The 20,584-nt window shown below is 35.6% G+C and overlaps 2 protein-coding genes across 9 annotated transcripts in view; one reads left to right on the top strand and one right to left on the bottom strand.

Moving 5' to 3' along the window:
* Window positions 1–19,975, bottom strand: part of Jakmip2 (janus kinase and microtubule interacting protein 2) — a 149,322-nt gene extending 129,347 nt beyond the window's left edge. For 2 of the 3 annotated variants that reach the window (XM_074076700.1, XM_074076702.1), the window contains exon 1: window positions 19,667–19,975. The gene's annotated coding sequence lies outside the window, so the exon portion shown is untranslated. Of the gene's footprint in view, window positions 1–122; window positions 352–19,666 lie in introns of all 3 variants that reach the window. The other variant, XM_074076701.1, reaches the window with a different exon arrangement.
* Window positions 19,970–20,584, top strand: part of Scgb3a2 (secretoglobin family 3A member 2) — a 174,834-nt gene continuing 174,219 nt past the window's right edge. For 2 of the 6 annotated variants that reach the window (XR_012449011.1, XR_012449010.1), the window contains exon 1: window positions 19,970–20,204. The gene's annotated coding sequence lies outside the window, so the exon portion shown is untranslated. The remainder of the gene's footprint in view (window positions 20,205–20,584) is intronic. The other 4 variants (XM_074076704.1, XM_074076703.1, XM_074076707.1 and 1 more) reach the window with 2 other exon arrangements.

Below are 20,584 nucleotides of genomic sequence, written 5' to 3'. Positions count from 1 at the left end.
ATTTTCCAAAATGTCTAACAAATGAGATGGTATATCAATTATTTCTTTTTAAAGATAGTTTCTTGGACCTTGCAGGAAACGTTTAAGTGAGCTGTAGCTTTGTGCATTCATTCAACACATACCTGAAGTGTCTGCTCTTCAGACACCATTTGAGGCTTCAGGGACTTGAGTGCTGGTGTAGAAAGAAAGCAAAATATCAGTCAGAGACAGGGGTTAAGCAGATCATCAAATGAATGAAGGGACGGAGACTTTCTGGTTTCCCCTCTAGATTAGATCATCTGTGAGGGCCTCTCTGAAGAAAAAGGACACTGACGTTGTGATTTGAACAGCAAGAAGCCAGCCTTGTTAAGCCTAGAGAGAAACAAACACCAAGAACACTGTGAGGGAAACAGGAATGCAGACGTGAGGAAGAGGGCAGCAACATGGTCAGTTTATAGGACCTGTAATTTTCAACATGAATTTTGAATTTGTTAGAAGATTTGGGAAGAAAGTTGTGATCTGATTTATGTTTACAAGGGCTGCTCTACGATTTTTTGCAATGAGAATTTGCTGTACGTGGGGACAGATACATAACTGGAGGTATTTCAGGCAGAGAAAGAGGGCCCTGTGTAGGAAGGTAGAAAAAACCACAAAAAGCAGGCTGCTTTAGGGAATGTTGGAGGCAAAATTATCAGATCGAGGAAAGAAATCAAAGACAGCTCTCTGATCGTCTTTGCAATTTTAGAAGACATCAATGTCATTTACTAAGACGGGGAGTGGAGAAGGACAAGTTAGTGCTGGAGGTGGCGCATGCACCTAAATCAAGAGCTCTACTCTGTGCCTGATAAGTTTGAAAGTTCACACACACATTAGCATAAATAGTAAGTAGGTGAGTGAGTGTGAGTCTGAACTTCATAGGAGAAGTGAGTGCTGCAAATTGGTGTAACTATTCTAAGACAAGAATTTATGAGATTACCTGGGGGAGTGCAGCTAGAGAGCATAAGGAGGTGTGGCATTGAGCCTTGGTTGATTCAAGCTCTTAGGAAAGGAAGTACAGAGGGAGCAGCCATCAGAAAAGATAGTGAATGAAATAAAAGAAATAATCAGTAAGTGTAGTTATAGAAATCATAAAGGGTAAACCATTAAAGAGGGGGAATGGTCATGAAGTACGGTGGCTCACACCTGTAATCTAGCCACTCCAGAGTCAGAAATTGGAAGGATCGAGGCAGCTAGGCAAAAAGTTCACAAGATTCCATCTTAACCGATAAAAGCTGGGCATGTTGGTGTGCACTTGTCATCCCAGTTATGCAAGAAGAGTAAATAAGCCTGGGCAGAAAGGTGTGATCTTATGGGGAAAATAACAAAAAATCAAAAAGAGCTGTAGGCATGCTCAACTGGTGCAGTGCCTGCCTAGCAAGCTCAAGGACATGAGTTCAAACCAAAGAAACTTGAAGAAGGAGGAAGAGGAGGAGGAAATAAAGGCACGCGCATGCGCGCAAGAGAGAGAGAGAGAGAGAGAGAGAGAGAGAGAGAGAGAGAGTGAGAGAGAGAGACAGAGAGAGAGACAGAGAGAGAGAGAAATGATTGGCCCTTGGGAGGCAGAAGCAGGAGTTCAAGGCCAGCCTGGGTTATATGGTGAGACCTTATCTCAAAACCAGACAAAGCAAAATAAAAAAATTCGTTATGAGGGAAAGGGTGAACAGTCTTAATGTGAGAGGTCAATCTAGAAAAGGATGGAATAAACAGCTTCAGAATTTGGCATCAAAGGACAGAGGTTGTTATGGATTGGATGCACACAGGCTGAGTAGTGCAATGGGAATGGCAGCCATGGGCAGGTGAGGAGAACACATGGGCTGAGTCACTACAGACAGCATTGAGAGGCAACTTTTCAGCAGAAACTGCAATGAAGGGTAAAATCTAAATGGGATTGTGATCAAAAGAGGAATTTTTTTTTCAGTGCTGAAAATTGAACCCAGGGCTTTGTGCACACTAGGCAAGTGCTCTGTGACTGAGCTACATTCTGAACCCCTAAAGGAATGCTTTATAAACATTTAAGGTACAAAAGAACATTTGTGTGCTGATGTGAGCGATCAGTTGAGAAAGAAAAGGGTGATTCAGGAAACAGAAAAGCTGTTGAGAAGAGGAGAAGGGATGGAATCCAGAACCCATAAGCTCCTCACCGACCTGGACAGGTACAGAGACACTCTCCCACTCTGCAAAGAAGGAGGCATGTGGCTAAAGGCATATGCATTAGCTATTGCCACACACAGGTATTAGGCAGGCTGGAAGGAAATATGAGAGTTTGGAGAGTTAAATGAGGACACAGGGTGACTCTCCCTTCTTCTAGTGCCCTTATCATCTGCCTTTATTATAAATAGACTTTTTTTGCAATAACAAATTCTTGAAAAATCTTCTAAATAAAGGTGTTCCCATCAGTATGTAGCAAGAAAATAGTTAACAAATACATGTTTTTTTTGTCAAATATACAAAAAACTTGAGCTAATAATTTTGGTACTTCTGATGGTAAAGACTATATAATATCCCCTAAATTAATTCCTCATATAGTTGATACATACCTATATAGTTTTACTATGTGTCAGTACTGTTATAATAATTTTATAAATATCAACACAGTTAATACTCAAATATCATATATGATATTCAGCATATCAGTTGCATCACTATTACCATTTTATACATGAGAAATCTGGTGTACAGAAAAAAATAATTTGTCTACAGCCAAAGAACTAACAAACCAGGAAGTTAAGATTGAAGCCAACACACTCAGATCCCAGCATCTTTGCCCATAACTGTTAACTTCTTAACAACAAACTTACAAGAAAAGTATAATGAGTCCATATATTTAACCGCTAAGAAAAGCGAGACTTAGAAAAGTTGAGTAAATTTCTTTCATGGTCACACTATTTAAGTGGCATGGCAAGTATTCAAAACTGAATCTGTCTGTATGTGTGCCTTCTCAGCACTTAGCACTTAGGAGGTTTTAGAAACAGACAATAAAAAGAGTACATCTTTCATCTCTCAAAAATGCTGAATAACTATGACAAGTGGAGCACAAAGGGAAGTTTTTGATGATGGGAATGAAAACAGATGAACTCAGAAGGAAAATGACGATAATTAATTATTTACTGACATTATAGGCAGGAATTTAATATGATATTGCTAGTTATTGGATCTCAGGAGCTTTAAAGTCTGAATCAGTTTTATTCTATTTGGAAGCTACTTTTAAGACATGAGATAAAAATACATATAGCTTATGAATACTTCTAAAAATAATTCATGTTTATTTGGAAAAATCGGCTTTTCAGACAAGCTTAAAAAGAAAGGAAGGAAGGAAAGGAGGGAGGAAGAGAAAAAAGAAAACTATATCTGGAAAGGACGTGAGGGTTTTCTTGCATCTAATTCTGACATTGTGCACGCACACAGATAGATACAGTTTTCTACAAATAAGATCATATTATGTGTTTTTTGGTAGCCTCCTTTTCTAACTGAAACCCTATTGGGAGTGTTTTCTCTATCAAGCATTATATAGATCTTCATGTTTTATAGTTCCATTGTTAGATTGCTCTCTAATTCATTGATTGCATTGTATATTAGCTTGCCAGTGCTAACATAGCAAAGTGCCACAGACAGGGTGGATGGTTAAGCAACAAAAATTTGTTTTCTTACAGTTCTGAAGTATTAAGTCAAGATCAATGTCATTGCAGGTTTAATTTCTCCTAACGTCTTTCTCCTTGGCTTTTGGATGGCCACATTCTTGCTGTGTCCTCATAGGGCCTCTTGTCTGGGTGTGTACATCCCTGGTATTCCTTCCGTTTCTTAAAAGGACACCTGTCATACTGGATGAGTATTCCATCCTTGTGAACTTATTTAACTGTAATCACATCCCTAAAAGCCTAATCTCCAAATGCAATCACATGGGGGTTAAGGCCTCATATTATTTGTTGGGGATGTAATTAAGTTCATAATAAGTTATCTCCAGATTTTTAGCAGTATAAATCTTATCGATGATAAGTTAAAAAGTGATTTTTAACCAATTATTTCCTGGGATGTAATCCTAACAGAATAATTGCTCGATCAAAGGTTATGCTATTTCAAGGCTTTTATATGAACTCTCAAGTTCATTTTTCAACTCTTTTGCAAATTTTTCCCTTCAAACTACTACCAGTAGAGTAGGAGAATGGAAACACAATCATTTTAAGGAGAAACATGTATGTGTAAACTTCTCTAAGCTGGAATCTAACCTTTGCTCAGATTCTACCTCTTAACCTTCACTGTGGACAGCAACCAATTTGTTCCTGAGCTCCATCTGAACTCTGGGAACAAACTCCTGAAGAATGATGGGGATAATGTGCTCCATTTCTTTTAGTATCTTTGTTGCCTGTTTTCTAAGTTATTCTTATTTAATTCTTCATATTGCATTAATGCAAATGCAAAACCCAGTTTATTCCACTGACAGAAGCATGGCAAGACAGAAGATGACAGGGGACATGCGTGTTAATTTGGGGATGCTAAGAGGCTGCCTCCTCTTTCTTCCCACTAAGCTAGCACAGTTGAAGGAGAGCTTTTTCCTACTCAGCATTCTCTCTGTAAATAATACGTTCTGCTGTCTCTGGCTGGCATTAGATTACTCTATAACCTACAGGCAATTAAATATGGAATCACTGCTTCCTCTGTTGCCTTTTACACTGGAGTCCAGTGTCTCCACAACTGGGTGAATATTTTAATTTCAAGGTAGATACAAATCTCAAATTGAAATAGAGATATGATAGGTTCTTTCATGCAGGGAATGGAGAGAGCTTACTATAGTTCCTAGGATAGAGGAGTAATTCGATGTTGGGAACTTTGAAATTTAATGTAGTTTTGATGAGTGGAAAAATATCATGGGAAAGAAGCCAGAAGAGGAAGGAAAACTTGGCATGGACAGGGAAGGCCATTTAAAAGCAAAATTCAAAAGTTTGTTATATTTAATGTTTTCTACCATTAAATTTTACCTCAATTATGTCAAACAAAGCAAGAGTATATGAAGGTAGAAAATTAAATGAAATTATAAGTGAGCTGCCAAACATCATGGTGGAATGGAAAACATTTAGAAATGCCAAGACATACAACTCTTATTATAACTAGCTGTGTGGTCTCAGGAAAGTATACTGCCTCTCTGAGTTTCAGTTTCCTCTCATGACAGATGAGAATATGAATACCAACTTTATAGAGTAACTGTAGTGCTTAAATGAGATAATATGCAAAATACTTATTAGAGTACACACAAGATTCACTCCTCAAGTGGGTTTCCTTCCACTTCTAGGAACAGGAAGAAGACTGAACTTTCCTTAAGTCCCTTTCAACCCAGATGTGGAGTCTAGATGCTCAAATAGACTCCCAGATGTGGAGTCTAGATGCTCAATTGTTCTTGAGAAAAGAACAATTATGCACTCAACAATGTGCGTTGGTCACAAGAACAGCAGGAATTCAGACCAAGGGAAACCTGAGTGTGCTGGATTATTCTGCTTGGAAAGATTCATCTAATTGTGCAGACACAGCAGGCATAAGCAAAGTAAGAGAACCTAGTTGAGGAAATAAGATATTGAAAGTGTGCAGAGTGAAGGTGGGATACTGGAGCAAAGACAAAAATGGTCGGAATACTGAACTAATTAAACCCTTTGACTGGTCTTTAACTCATAGAAAGAGTAATTCACACTCCTAATAGATGCATCAAAAACAGCAAATGACTAGGAAGGTTTGCAGTGTGAGTATGAAGCAAATAAGTACTAATAGATAACAATAATGGTTTATGAGAATTCATTTTGGAAATTAAAAAGACCAGGAACTGTAAACCAATTGGTCACTTTCTCAAAAAAAAAAAAAAATGACCCTAACATTAATCTGCATGACTGTTAGTAGATAGAATAGTAGAAAGCGCTAGTTCTTTCTATTGAGTAATGACACACTTTCTATGGTTGGCTTGGTCTGATCCTATGGCTTTTCTTTCAGTACCAAAATGACTTTAATTCTGGCAGGACAGTGGTGCTGGTCTTAATTTGGCTTGTCTAAGTCTTAGAGTTTTCACTTTGTGCATATATTTGTTATTTTAATTCACATATTTATTTAAATTATTTTAGTTCACATTAAATTACAAAGAAAAATGGATAAAAAATAATTTGCTCTAATGTTGAAAAAATATGAGACTTGTTTTCCACTATCAAAATCCCTCAGGAATTATCTAAAATCTTCAGGTTAAGCCAACTTTAAAAGTTCTAATTGTTTTTTTTTCTTATTAACCAAGAAATACATGTTTATTGGGGAAGACAAGTAAACAAGATAAAAACATAAAAAATAAAAATTCAATTACATTTCTACCACCTGAACACTATAATTTTATAGTGTCCTTAAGTCGTTCTTCCCTATGCATATACAAATATACTAGACATACTGTTTCCATATCTACATTTTCATTCCACGTATTCAAAACATCTTTGCATGTCATAACAATTTTAAAAACATTTATAACGCACACTCTTCTGTGATGCTCTCTCATTTTATCTTCACTATGTGGCAGTCAAGACAATTTTATGTAGTTTTATATTTTATGTAGCTAGATATTACAATTGCAGAGAGTAAATTACTGTGCAATTTGAGCCATCTGAAATTTCCTCACTCCTTCCTGGGTTCTGATCTACTCTTTAGGATTGTGTTTTCCTTCTTCTTCTCCTTCTCCCTCCCACCTCACTTCCCTAAAGGAGACTAATAATGCTAGTAAGGGTAATAAGTCAAGCCCATAAATAATTGTAGTCACTACCAATTATAAGCCAAAAGGTAAATGAAAAGATTCTGTATTGCAAAGGAGGATTTCTTCAATCACATGGCAAATATGCCCACATACCCAAAAGCAAATGAATTAAAAGAACCTTACACACATATTTTTCCTTCTCAAGACAAGGTAAAGGGGAGCTGATACCTTGTATTTCTCCCTTTTCACAACCAAAAAGCATAAATCAAGAATGGAAGGATGTCTGCTCATGTCCTATAGTTGGTTCATAACTGAGCAAAGATTAAACCCAGGATCTCTGAATTCTAGTTTTGTTCCTCTGCATTGTGTCACACAATCCATCCAGAAAAATCACAACCTGGATAAGAGAACTTGGTACCTAGTCATTGACATGGGAGAAGAATATTTGATAATGCAAAGGATTATCATTATAAGAGATTTTCTTTTTATTCCGTATGTGACAGCATTACATGTTCTGAGAAATAAGAGAGAAGAAAAAAGAGAATCTTTTATCCTTTCATTTGATGTTTTCTTCCAGGTAGAACTATAGTCATATTTTAATTAAAGTGCCATAATGGCTATTCCAGCTTCCAGCATGTTCTCTAAAAAGGGAACATTAGACAGGGACTTTCTAAATATGCAAGAGAAAATGTACTGAAGGGCACAGAATGCTTCTGCCTTGGGGTTCCACTTACTGCAGGTTCACTGTGTTGAGTGGACAGAATCCTTAAATGCAATCTAGACTATAACCTCTCAAATAAACCAGAAACCCTCAATAATAGGACTGTCAATCATTCACCTTGCGCTTGGATATCACGCTTATGGATACAGAATCCGGGCTCAATCAGGGAAAAAGTATGCACTGCATTGAGAAGCCCGGCCACAGTACTGACAGAAAATATAAAGGACAATCACAAAACCATAACACATAGATTTATAGCTGCAAGAGTCCTTGTACATGATTTAGCCCAAGACATTCTTTTTACTTAAGGGGAAAAAAGAGTTTAAGGGATTTGCAATGGTTTTACAGATTTCTGCCTCAGTGACATTTGACTACACAAAATGTCAGAGAAGCAAAGAGAGGAGAGGAAGCTGGAAAGGGAGAGAGAAAGAACGAGAGGAGGAAGAGGGAAGGAAGGAGAGAGAGAGAGAGAGAAAGAGAGAGAGATTGATTATGTATTATTTAATACTGAGGCTGGAGCACTAATAATTATCCCTCAAAGAAGGAAAACCAGCAACGTGAAAGCAAGTTGAGTCAAGATCAATATTCTCATTAAATACTCAGTGACCTTCATCCCCCTGGGTTTATATTTTTCTTCACTTTCTGGGTTACTTTTTTATATATTAAATGTAGAAATAAATAATAATGGAGTCCCTTGACTGTAACTAGAATCAATGTATCTAATATGTTCTCCAATAGTTTCCGTTGTGCATATGCTCTTGTTAGAGTCACATAAAAAGAAGGGTTCGGATAAGGAAAGAAAGCTTTAGTAAGCCATTCATAATTTTCTGTGCAGGATTTCACAGTCATTTTTTATTTCAGTGTTACGGTCTATTTCCCAAGTGCTAAAGTTTCATCTGTGTGAAAATTCAGAGTATAGCAAACTTTAGATTCCACAAAGGGCTTTGTTTCTGTGGTTTTGTTTTGCTTTATTTTAAATATTCATATTTTGCACTGTTCCCTGAATATTAGCCATTTGCAGCTTAATTTTGCATAAGTGTAATTTTTTTTTTCCTTTGACAAAAGCAGGTTACAGCATGCCCCCTTCCCATTTCAGGTGCATGAACTCTATCTCTGGAATTTGCTGTTTTTCTTCATTCATGGGCATTGATTGATGTTTCTCACAAAGTTTTCTTGTATAGGTTTCATATACTCTATACCTATCTTGTAAATGTTCTTATGTTCTGATAAAGGCCCCTGGGTCTTATATCTTAATTTTAGTGCCTGAAAGCTTATTGCTTACCATACTTTTAGAATTGATCCTGATTCATCTTTGTAGGTTTCCCATTTGCTGCTGACTCCTACATACAAACACCATAGAAGAACACTTGTAGGTGTTAGAATTATCTTTAAACAATTTTTTTTTATATTTTAAAATCAGGACCACAAATTGAAAGAATATCCATTTGTTTTTAGTTTAAAGAATATTTTAAAGTCCAAGTCTTTATCTAGTTCAAATCAAATAAGTTTACCAGGTAATGTCATGACAAAAAATTATCTTTGACAAATAATTAACATATGAACTAAGACATTTGAGTTATCTTAACATTTATGGTTGAGACACATTTGGTCAGGCAGTATTAAAGTACATTATGAAGTATACAGCACATCAATGTAATATACAGCCACAGGAAAGTAGGCATAGACTCTTATCTTTATGGCAAATGTGAAGATATTAAAGTTTTGTTTGCAGCACAGGCTAAAGCAAAGAAAGATCTCATTTCATCTGAACTTCAGAGAGAGCAGCAGAGATTATGCAAAGGCTTCATGATGGGGTATGCAAATGCCTACCTCCTAAAGGGAAAAGGCTGAGGACTTCAAAGAGTTCATGTGGATTTTTGTCCTCTTATGCAATAATCCTTATTTGAATGTACTTTAGTAAATTTGTAAGTCAAAGAAAAAACTTGTATAATTCCACCTAACATTTTGATTTATACTATTTTGATCCTTTAAGTGTGTGTGTGTGTGTGTGTGTGTGTGTGTGTGATTTTTCCCTCTTTACAAAATTAGAATTAAATTCTACCTTTTGACTTTTGAACTTTTTAAAACTTTCAACACATATTTTACATGTTTTCCTCTATTACCAAACTTTTTTTTTAAACAGCATACTACTTAAAGAACTTCATTGTATTTTACAGTTGAAGTAGGCCACAATTAATTTGGTTCATATATCTGATTTGTATTGAGAGACGAACAAATCAAGATTTCAATCTTTTCTCATTCAATCCTATTCTTGTTATAAATCTTGCCTTTCTCTATAAACAAAAATTGAAACAAAAGAGTCTTGAACTGTGGAATTTATATTATGGAACCTATTGGACTCTAGGAACTATACTATTCACCACATTAAGTTCTGGAATTTGTGCTGCTTGATCTATTTTGCAGCTGGGGATTTTCCCACAGATGAAATTCCTATGGAACTTCTCTTTGAATCTCTTCAGAAGAAAATAAAATGTTGATAGTTTACAGAACTGTCAAAAACTTAGCTTAACATTTTGCCCTAAGTATTAATTGCATGAAAAAAAAGTAGAAAGGAAAACTAGATAATTTTCTTGTTAAAATATATTTAATGCCTATTTAAAACTTGCTTTTAAAAAGGGGTTTCTGAATTATATAGTACCAAAACACAAAACTCACCCATTGATCTCTAATAGTTATTTAAACATAAAATCCTCAAATGGTTTATATTAGAACTAGGATTGATTCACCCCTTATTTTGTCTCCTTACTGAGAAAGTCGCAGTTATGTGGACTTTGTTTTTGAACATAAATTGTAGTAGAGTGTTGTCGTCCTCTATAGCAAGAACTGGGTCTTTGAAATAAACATTTGGAAATTGTTTAATCTGAATTTATTTCAAAAAGTAACTTGAGCTGGCAGTTACTGGTTTAAGTGGTAAGATAGCAAGCATGAGGTCCTGAGTTCAAACCTCAGTGCCACAGAAAGGTAGTAATACCTCTTAATAATTTATATTTAGTAATGTAAACATTACAATGTTTGATTCATTAAATGAAAGATATGTCTTAAGAGAAGAAAAGGAGGATTGAAGATCAATTCAAAGTCATCTTTGTCAAGGTGAACATTGATAGGTTAAGTCCATTACATAGAAGTCACAGGGGTCAGTGTACAAAATCAAAGACTTATGCAGGGAAGTGGTTTCTATATCTATCCCCTGTAACTGTTCCATGGACTGCTATTCTTTGTAAAATTTGGCCCATTTTTCCTTTAAAAAACCTAAGTTCTTTTGGACAGGGACTGAAGTTAATGATCAGAAGTCTATGAAACCTTTCTATTTTGAGGCTCTTCACTGAGGCTTTTGTGTTGATGACGATACTATACTCGTGAAAATTATCAATACATATTCTCCCTACATGCCAACCAACCAACCAAACAAACAGAAAGGACTCAGCTTATTTAGTGGTTTCCATACACAGGTACCTGTAGACTGGCTGCCACTGATTGCATAAAGGAAGGACTGGCAAGGGTAACCAAAGACCTAACTTACATACACTAGTATTTGATATCTGCCTCACTGATGTTTGTGTGAGATTTAACTAAAGTGTTAAATGTCCTTTGTTCTTTGTAAAATAAAATAATAAACACATTAACTGTGCAACAATACCTTAGACTACTAATCTTGAAAGACATAAAATAATTGATGGAGTATAAGAGGGATCACTAGAACTTGCAGACTTTTCTATTGAAACGTCATTGTCATTGTCCACAAAGTATAACTAAAACAGTAAACTTCATTTAGAGACAATTCATTTTTATCAAATGTTTGTCTTTATGGTCACTTTCGGCTCTGATACTAATGAAACCTATTTAACTGTACTTCAGCTTAACTGAAAAAAAAACATGAATAAAACACAGCATAACAGACACAAAAGAAGTGCTCAAAGAATTTAATTAACTCTCCTTTTCTGAATAATTTGGAAAAGGTTGTTTTACTTTTTTGGTAGTTGTTATAATCAGAGCATATCAGATATTCTCATTAACAGGGTCACAGCTATCCCATTTGTTGTTGGAATAAATTGTTTTGCTTCAATTATAAAGAAACTTCCAAACTATGTATCTTCCATGCCTTCACAAGAGTGAAGATGAGTCAGTATTGAGTCCAAAACAATTTTCAGAATGACCCAAAGAGAAGGTATCTTTACTCAAAGTACATCCCTTGAACAAAATGCTTTTCATTCTGTCATAAAGGTCCTTTGGTTAGTCAAACAGCATTTAAACACAGCAGAACATATTTAGTGATGGCAACATGTGAATTGAGAATGGATCAATTCTGCTTAGATTATTTTTTGACTACAAAGTCAATGTTCCAAAGCAAGAGGATTATACAAAATAAATGTAGATAGTTACTGTTTTCAAACTATATAAACATTAGTGAAAGTTCAGTAAGCAAATGACCAATGACTGACTAGGAATATTCATCTTGTCTCTTTACTACCTTTCAGGGGCCTTGGACAAACCATTTAGGCCATTTCAGAGTCATAAGTAGAAAGGAGAAAAATATAAAATCATGTACTACAGTCAAAAGAGATTAGGCAACATGTGTAGTTAAACCTGCCCAGAAAAGAGCATTTGAATGAATCAGGTGTATTTCTACATGGATCTGGACACTAGACTTCATTAAAACGATGCAGGATAAAAACCTGAAGGTCAATTTCCTCTTGTTGCAGACCAGTGTTTTCACTTCTTTTATTTTCAAGTGTAGCATTGCACCCTGCAGATCTAAAATGTGAACAATCTAGCTAAGAGGAGAGTGAGGGGGTAAACTATTCCTTCTATGTAAAATTAACCAAGGGAAAGAGTTCTGAGTTAGTTCATATTTTAAACCTAGGATTTAGTTTTAATTTTTGTTTATATTTTTGCCATCTGGCTAAAAATACTACAAACTCTAAATCTTACAGGTGCTTTCATTAAGTGAAGAGCTTTAAAGATAAAAGGAGGGACAAGTAATATAGCTCAATGGTATCACATATTAATTGTGCCAAGGCCCTTCATGTGAACCCCAATAGCATAAAAGAAAAAAAAAATCAATTAATCAACATATAAAGGGAAAATAACAAATTCAGTTGTTTTCCATAATACAGCTAGAAATCCCATATATTCTCTAAACTACAAAATTTTATGTTTTATGCAAAATATAAAATGGTAATTATCTATCACTTAAATTACTTCTTAATAGACATAGGAGGCTGAGTCTGAGCCAGTGCAGTTGGAGTAATTCCTGCCTTTGGCCGTAGGTGACTAGTGCTGAGCAGATGTTGGAGAAAACACAGCAGTTCCAGAGTGTCCACCTTCATAATCTGAATTATCTAAGAACTTCATAAGAAAGGTCTATAACACATATTTTCAAAACATTCAAGTCTTTCTCTCCATCTTATCAGTATCAACAAGTTGAATTAGCAGGCTGTGAATTCCACCATGGATTTTTTTTTTAATTGATTCTCCAAATTTCTTATCATTATATAAAAAGTAGTTGTTGATGACTTGGGGTGGTGCCTAGTGGTAAAGCATTTACCTAGCATATGTGAGACTCTGATTCAATCCCCAGCAACACCCTCTCTCAAAAAAGTAATTGTTGATGGCTTTGCTCATCATTTAATGATTTCTGGTAAAATGACAGAATAACCTAGATTTTGCAGAATAACACTTATTGGAAAAGTTGTTTTAATCAGTATTGTAGCATCTAAAATTCCAGCAATCTTTGTCTTAGAAAATAGGTTCAAATTAGGTACATTTGATTTTATGAGTTTGTAAGGGTCTTAAGTATGGATTTCAGTGATGACTACAGAGGCAGAACTCAGCTTCTTTTTGGAAGGTACCTCTGTCCCTGAAATGCTATACAAGAGCCAGATGAGAAATTATTGCTTAGTTTTCATTTTTAATGTGGTTATACAGGGAAGCACTTTCCACAGGAATATTTCCAGTTTGAAGCAGAAGGCATAATGAAAATATCACCATTTCTACTTAGCTAGACACTCACAGACTTTTGTAGTCATAACAATCCCAGCAAAATTTTGTTCTTGAAAATAATGGCAATGAATTGTTCTCTGACCAAATAAGTGGTGAACCAAACTTAGTCAGATTTGGTTCTTCATGTGCATTTTAATTATGACTGAACTCCCAAAATTCAGGAATTGCAGTAAATTCCATCATCTCGACTTAGATCCTACTTAAGTTTCAGTGTATCAGCAGGTTAGGCACCCACCCAGATAGCTTGAAGGTATACACAGTGGCTTGAAGGTATGTCTCTGTGTCTGTCAAACATAATCTTTCTTCCATGTCACCCTTTATATTTGATTTCAAACCTTCATAAAAGCAGAAGGTGCCTTAATTTATCTTTGAACAAATTACATTTGTTTCACCTTACTTTGGGGAGATAGACATTAAGGAGTGATTTGTATGTGATTAATGAATTTGGTAGAGTGGATTTCTAGAACAGCAGAATTGCTATGAATGTGTATCATATAATTAGATGCTAATAATAATTAAATTACTAATTTATTTTAGTAAATTCAAATTAACAATTTCACTATTTTCAACTTCTAATACAGATTCTAAAGGGGAAATAAAAGAATCACAGAAATGTTTATAGCTTTTCTTATGTCAGCACGTAGTGAAAAATCTTTAATGATGGATTATTAAATATTGTGCTTTTTACCTTTATGAATTTTATTTTCCCCATCAATAGCTTAACAAAATCCTTAGAATATCATACATATGAATACAATCTATTTTGTTTTTACAGGTTATTTATTTGCCATGCTGGGGATCAAATCCAGGGCTCTGTGCTTGCTAGAGAAGTGTTCTACCATTGGGCAATATCCCCAAACCTACAAGTGGTAGTATCTGAATAGCAACTGCGAGGCACTGAGTTCACACACACACACACACACACACACACACACACACACAAACACACACACACACGATGAGAGTCACAGTCTAAAGAACTACTAGTGGATGGAAATCTCCTCCATAATCACGGGCCAATGGCCATTGAGGACTCTACACTCATTCACTGGATCAGTTGGTCAGTCAGTTGGTCAAAATTGTTTATGTAGAACATATGTTGTGCCAAAGATTATTTTAATCAGTGAATGAGACGGCCCCATTTTCTGCCCTCATAGAGCTTATCATCTAGCAAAGGGAAGGGAAAATAACTAGTTCTAAAATTAGAACTTTTTGTAAGTGCTGTGAGGGAAACATATAGGGTACAGGAAATACACCTATGGAATTCTCTTCAAGACGGCATACTTACCGAAATCGAGACCTAATGTATATTGAAGATGAGGAAGTATCATATACATAATGTATATGTTGAAGATGAGGAAGTCAGATGACCAGGCATTCACTGGAAAACTATTCTATACATGTTTAATGATGACAAATATGAATCTTGGTTTATACTGAGAAATCGTGTACAGCTGAGTGTATATCATTTAAGAATATTTCCATAAAGGATTTGAGTTGGTCACACAGGTTACAACTACAGGATGCACTGCTATCACACTGGGAGAGAATGACATGAATCTAAAAGAGATTTGTTCTTGGCTTTGTGTTTTAATTGCTGCTGTTGTACACACCTAGTGAACTTCCTAGTGAATGAAACAAGGATTTCACTAACTTGGGGTTAGAACTCATTCATTATTAGCAGACAAGAGGTTAATTTATTACTCATTGTGAGACCCAGTGGCAGGTAGGCAACAGAGCTCATATTTCCTGAGAATAATACCTGGCTCACAGCTGAGGTAAATAAGCAGGCTCTACCTGTATCTGAGAAGTAGTTACAGCAATGTGTAAAGATTCCCAAGTGGGGAAAAGCAAACGTGAATCATGGAGAAAAATGCAAATGGAGATTAAAAATTTAGTAGACATATTCATTGACATTAAAAAATGTCCACCACATAGAAAGTAAAAGAAATATAATCAATGGTTAGAGTATGGTCCATTTATGAAATCCTCTATGTGTGAGTGTTTCTATGTATGAATAGAAAATAATGTAAAAGGAAATATGAAGAGGCCCAGATTTTTCTAAAATATTTTTGTGTCTTTTTTTGGGCAGATACCCTAAATGCACAATCAATTCGGCAATTCAGTATGGTCAAAAATATCAAGGTACGTGAAATATTCAAATAAAACCCAAATAAGAGTGAGTAACACAATGCAGATTTATTATACTTTATAAATAAAATATTCAAGTTAATTTGTTACACTTTCTTTTTTCTACATTTTACAATGTGGAGGTTTTCTTTTTAGTATTTCCACACATGTATAGAATATATTTGATCACATTCACCCCTTCTAGATTTGTACTCATAAGACTTGGGATGTTAGACGATTTACCAAACACAAATTTGGACAAGTTTGATCTCCTGAAACAATTTTCACTTATTTAAAAATTATAACAACTTTACTAGTAGTATAGAACTTGGGAGTATAAAATAATAAGTAAAGAATGGAAAATAACCTTGAGAGCTTAAAAGATTATAATAACATAAGGTATATTTACAGTACTAATTATAACTGCAGTATATTGTTTCATAATTAACTATTTCACATATGTACATCTTATATCCTCCAAGGAAATTCTACGTTGTTAGCATAAGCAAATTCTGCTAATCATATAAGAGCTCTACAAATAGTGTTAGCCAATTGATTAATTCATCTTGCTTGAAAACACATTGTGCTTGATAAAATAATAGTGGGATGTGTAAACAGGGAGAATTGTAATTGACTTCTCAGAGTAACAATGAAATATAAACCTAGTTTATTTATTTCAATAAAAGTTCATTGTTGAATTATTTATGTTGAAACTTCCATGACAAATTTGGTTTTCATTTCATGATAAATTTGGGGCAGCATCAATGATTTATGAATCAATGAGAAACATAGAAAGAAGTTTTTAGTCTCCAAATATTTTCTATGTTATCCTGAAAAAGACTTGCAGAAATGCATATAAATTAAAATATGGCCTGAGGCAAATTGAAGAATTAGAAAACATCTAATCACAAAATACTAAAATAAATAATGTGCATTTTAGTTGAAATAGGTGTTCTTAAAGATTTACATAGCACTTGAAATATTTAATTTTAATATTCCAACAAGAATGGCACTTTTGGCTAGTAGATAGGCTCACGTGGTACAATGCCTGCCTAGCAAGTGTGAGGTCTTGAGTTCAAGCCCCAGTACCACAAAAGAAAGGTATTTTCAAGACAGTTTTTGGGTAAGAAGTAATTAGTACCTTTTATTCAAATTGCACATTTGAAAAATACATGCAAACAATCATTTACATGTGTTGTTCATATTTTTTCTGACATCTGCTTGGTAGCTCTTGAATTATTTTGTATCTAGACTCTACTAAGTAATATATCACACATCTCAAAATTAACCGTACAACAGGGAGTAATTTTAATATTGATATTTGGTATCTCACTCCATAAAGTTGCTGAGAAAGAGGGACTTATGAACAGGTTAATGCCTATATCTGTCAGGATTACATAAAAATTTCTCCAGGCAGATGCTCAATCAAATTCTTTAAAAATATTCAGATCTTGTAACTTAGAAGCTCATTGCAAAATGGAATTTTGCTGTTATAGGTCTAGAAGTAATGTGATATTAAACAACTAAACACATGCTCTTGAAGGTATGGTTTACTCTGGAAAGAGGCAGAGGAGTTCTTGAGGAGGAATCTAGTCTACCTCAGGCAAACACATATCTAGGTCATACTTTTGGAGGTTTTGATGACAAAAGAGTGTACTGCTTTATCTAACAATTAACATGACTACTCACACCTTGAAGAACTTCTACATTTTATGTTTCTGATCTTCACTTTTCCTAATGAACTTGAAGCCCATTGACCATATTTTAGGTTCCAAAAAATAGCAATAAGCAATGTCCCATGTAAAACCAGCAGCTTATCTGAAACAAATGATTGTCAACTCTCAATTTTCTCTTCTCCAAATGACATAATTCTTGTTTCTTTATCATTCCTTGGAGACAGGGTCTCATTGCTGAACCAGTTTACAGCAGTGAGTTTTAAGCCCATGTCCTAGGATGGTGTGCCTCTGCTCAACTGTACCAATTTGGCCCACAAAAACACATCCAAATAAAAACTCAACACAAAGGAAATAAAAACAAAGCCTCAAGGTATCCACTTTCATTGTGTAAAATAGAATTAACTGCTATATATCTTAACTTTTTAATGTTTACTCTAGATCTACCTGAATTTTGAATTTTGGAAGTCAAAGGTTATCATTAAAAATTCAGGACATGTGTTTTAAAAATTTCGATGAGACATACAAGCCTAGTAAACCCTTCCTTGCCCTACTTTCTGTAGTTGTTACAATTAGGCACACGGTAGCATGTGTTTACAGAGTGTGGAATTCATATAATGTATGACATGCCAGGGGCATATTAAATTAAGTTACTAAGGAGTTTTCCTATCTATAAACCAAATAGTACAATTATTCACAGAGAAATACAACTATAAAACTGACACATGTAAAAATTATAAATGAGGGAGAGTGGGTGAAAAACACAAGATTAAAACAAAACTCACTTATTTTACATTGCAAAAAATGTTTGTACTGACAATGATATTGTTGGAGAAGAACTTGATGGATAAAATTAGTGTGTGTGATGAATGCACTTGTGCTAATAGTGCATTCATCATACACACTAGTTTTACCTGCAAGGATTTTTCTGGCTTTAATTCAATGAAATCCATTATCCTGGGTAGGAATGGAATCATGTATGCTACTCATTTCTGGCACTTTTAGTATCCTGAGCTGTGTTAAAGCCTTGACATAGTAAAAGGTCAAGCAGAAGCCAGTAAGCATTTATAAACTATAATCGCCCCCATTTCAGCTACAGCCACACATTCTCCTGCTAAGCTTTGCTCACTGTCTTTCATTTTATTGCATGAGCAGGCTAATTTGGAAATGGTTATCCTAGGGTGCTTGGAACACCTAGATTTGTAAAACAATCCTACTTTCCTGCTTAATGACTTCCAGAAGCAGACCGGTAACACATCTTACAGAACTATAAAATGGTGCCTGGATACTGAAGGGATGAGCAGCAAATAGCAGCACTATTAAATAAAACAAATGTATCTCACCTCCCAGCTCGGCTGTGCTACCTGAGACACACTGTACCACCATGAAAGGGTTGGGGCAGAATTTCAAGGGAACTGATTTGTTTTGACATTAATTTGGGAAAATGCTGGATGCAAAATAATACCAAAGTCACTTCTCTTTCTCATCATTGTAAATTCAGAGCCCTAGATACAGGCCTATAAACCCGATGAAATATACAGAAGGGAGGCAGCCTAGGAATTCACATCTAGCTCTATAATACAAGTCAAACAATAAGCATAATTGTTTGTAATTGGTCACAAGGAAACCAAGAGACAATAATAGGAATAAATGTCACATTAACCTAAATGAAGACAGTGAAAAATAAAACAATCCAGCAAAATAGTTTCAAAAATATGCAATTACTTCCAAGCATGCAAGGACATTTAAAACCCATAATGACAGCAAAGCAAACACACTCTCTATATAAACATTCTTGGTAAATGAAATATATATCTAAGTAATAAGTTTGTATATGATAGTCCTATCCATACGAGGCATTTGTGTATATTCACAATCAAATCTATATACTAAAAATGAAACTCTGGATCTGTCAAATGGTTTTTCAATGAGTGCATTAGAATAGGAAATAGAATATCAAATTCTAGGGCCACCTTAGGAATAAAGAAAATAAGCAAAAGTACCTTATATTTAAGAATGTATTTTTGAGGAAGGCCCAAAACTGTATGTGAGAGCTGCAAATGAAACAATTCTTTTCAACAACTCCTTTTTCATGTTATTAGCTCTTTTTCCTGATTTTGTTCCTAAGCTTGGAAGGAAAGGAATCAAGAGGCTCAGTCTGTATACTCAGCCAAATTGAGATTAAAAATCAGACACCATTAAAAAAAAAATCAAGCGGATGCCTTCTCACTTCTCTCTTCCTAGCAACCGTCCTCTGCCTCCATCCTCATCTGTCTCCACATCTCCCCCTCCTAGACTGAGACGCGAGTCATTGTTCAAGTCCAGGCCACAAATGTATACACAAGTCATTTAATAACCAGCTAAACCAAGAAGGTAGCCCCACTGTCTCCTACTTACCATGATGAGACCCGGAGAAACTGCTGAAAGGAGGAAGAGATGCAAACTGAATCCATTTTCCTTGTGCTCAAGTCGTATGCAGCCTGCAAACCCAACATCAGCAGCGGCTGCTGTGATTTTTTTTTTCCCTCCCTCTGTGGTTGGCGACGGTGCGAATAGGAACCACCCTTCCCAGCCCCACTAGAATATCAGCAGCAGAGGCGGCAACAGCAGCAGCATCACTTGGGCCTCCTCCCTCCTGGAGGATGGGGTGAGCTCAGAAGCAGCCAGGAACTTGCAGCAGATACCTCCTCTGGCTCCTCCTTTCCCTCCCCCACCCCCAACAGCCCCACCCCTGCTGCGGTAGAAGCAGCCTGCCTGGCAGCTGCTGGTTGTCATGGCAATAGCCAATGGTAAGCGGCAGGTTAGGGGGAGGGGAGAGGAGCACAGCAAGCTGCAGAGGCAAAGAGGAATGAAGTTGAGAGACTGCCCTCTGAGATGATGTTGGTCTCCACTACCCTGGGCTACAGGACTTTAGAAAGGGGACAATGGTGAAAAGGTACGGAAAAAGAATAATTAGAATTTAATGGATAGCTAGACTGAAATATCCAAAGTAGCTTAGTTTTTTTTTTTTTTTTTTTTTGCATTTTTCTGTCCTTTTCAATGAAACGTATTAAATTTGCTATCAGAGAAAAATAAAATCAAATGTGGAGAAAATTTCTTGTATGATAACAGATTATTACTACTGCAAATTTGTCTGTCCTTGTTAGCATCTTTTACTCAATGCCATTCAAGGTTGGACTTTGCCAAAAACTGAAAGTCTGTTCGATTCTTTTGCACTATTCCTAGCTTGTGTTGGTCACTTGGTCACACTGTTTTTCCAGGTCCCCCTCTGAAGAGGACTTGGAGGTGCTGACACACTCCTAAGGAAAAGGAAGT

The sequence above is a fragment of the Castor canadensis genome, chromosome 6, assembly GCF_047511655.1.
Source record: "Castor canadensis chromosome 6, mCasCan1.hap1v2, whole genome shotgun sequence".
Classification (NCBI taxonomy): Eukaryota; Metazoa; Chordata; class Mammalia; order Rodentia; family Castoridae; genus Castor; species Castor canadensis.
The sequence above is the reverse complement of the archived record's forward strand: the minus strand, read 5'-3'. Positions and strand labels throughout refer to the sequence as shown.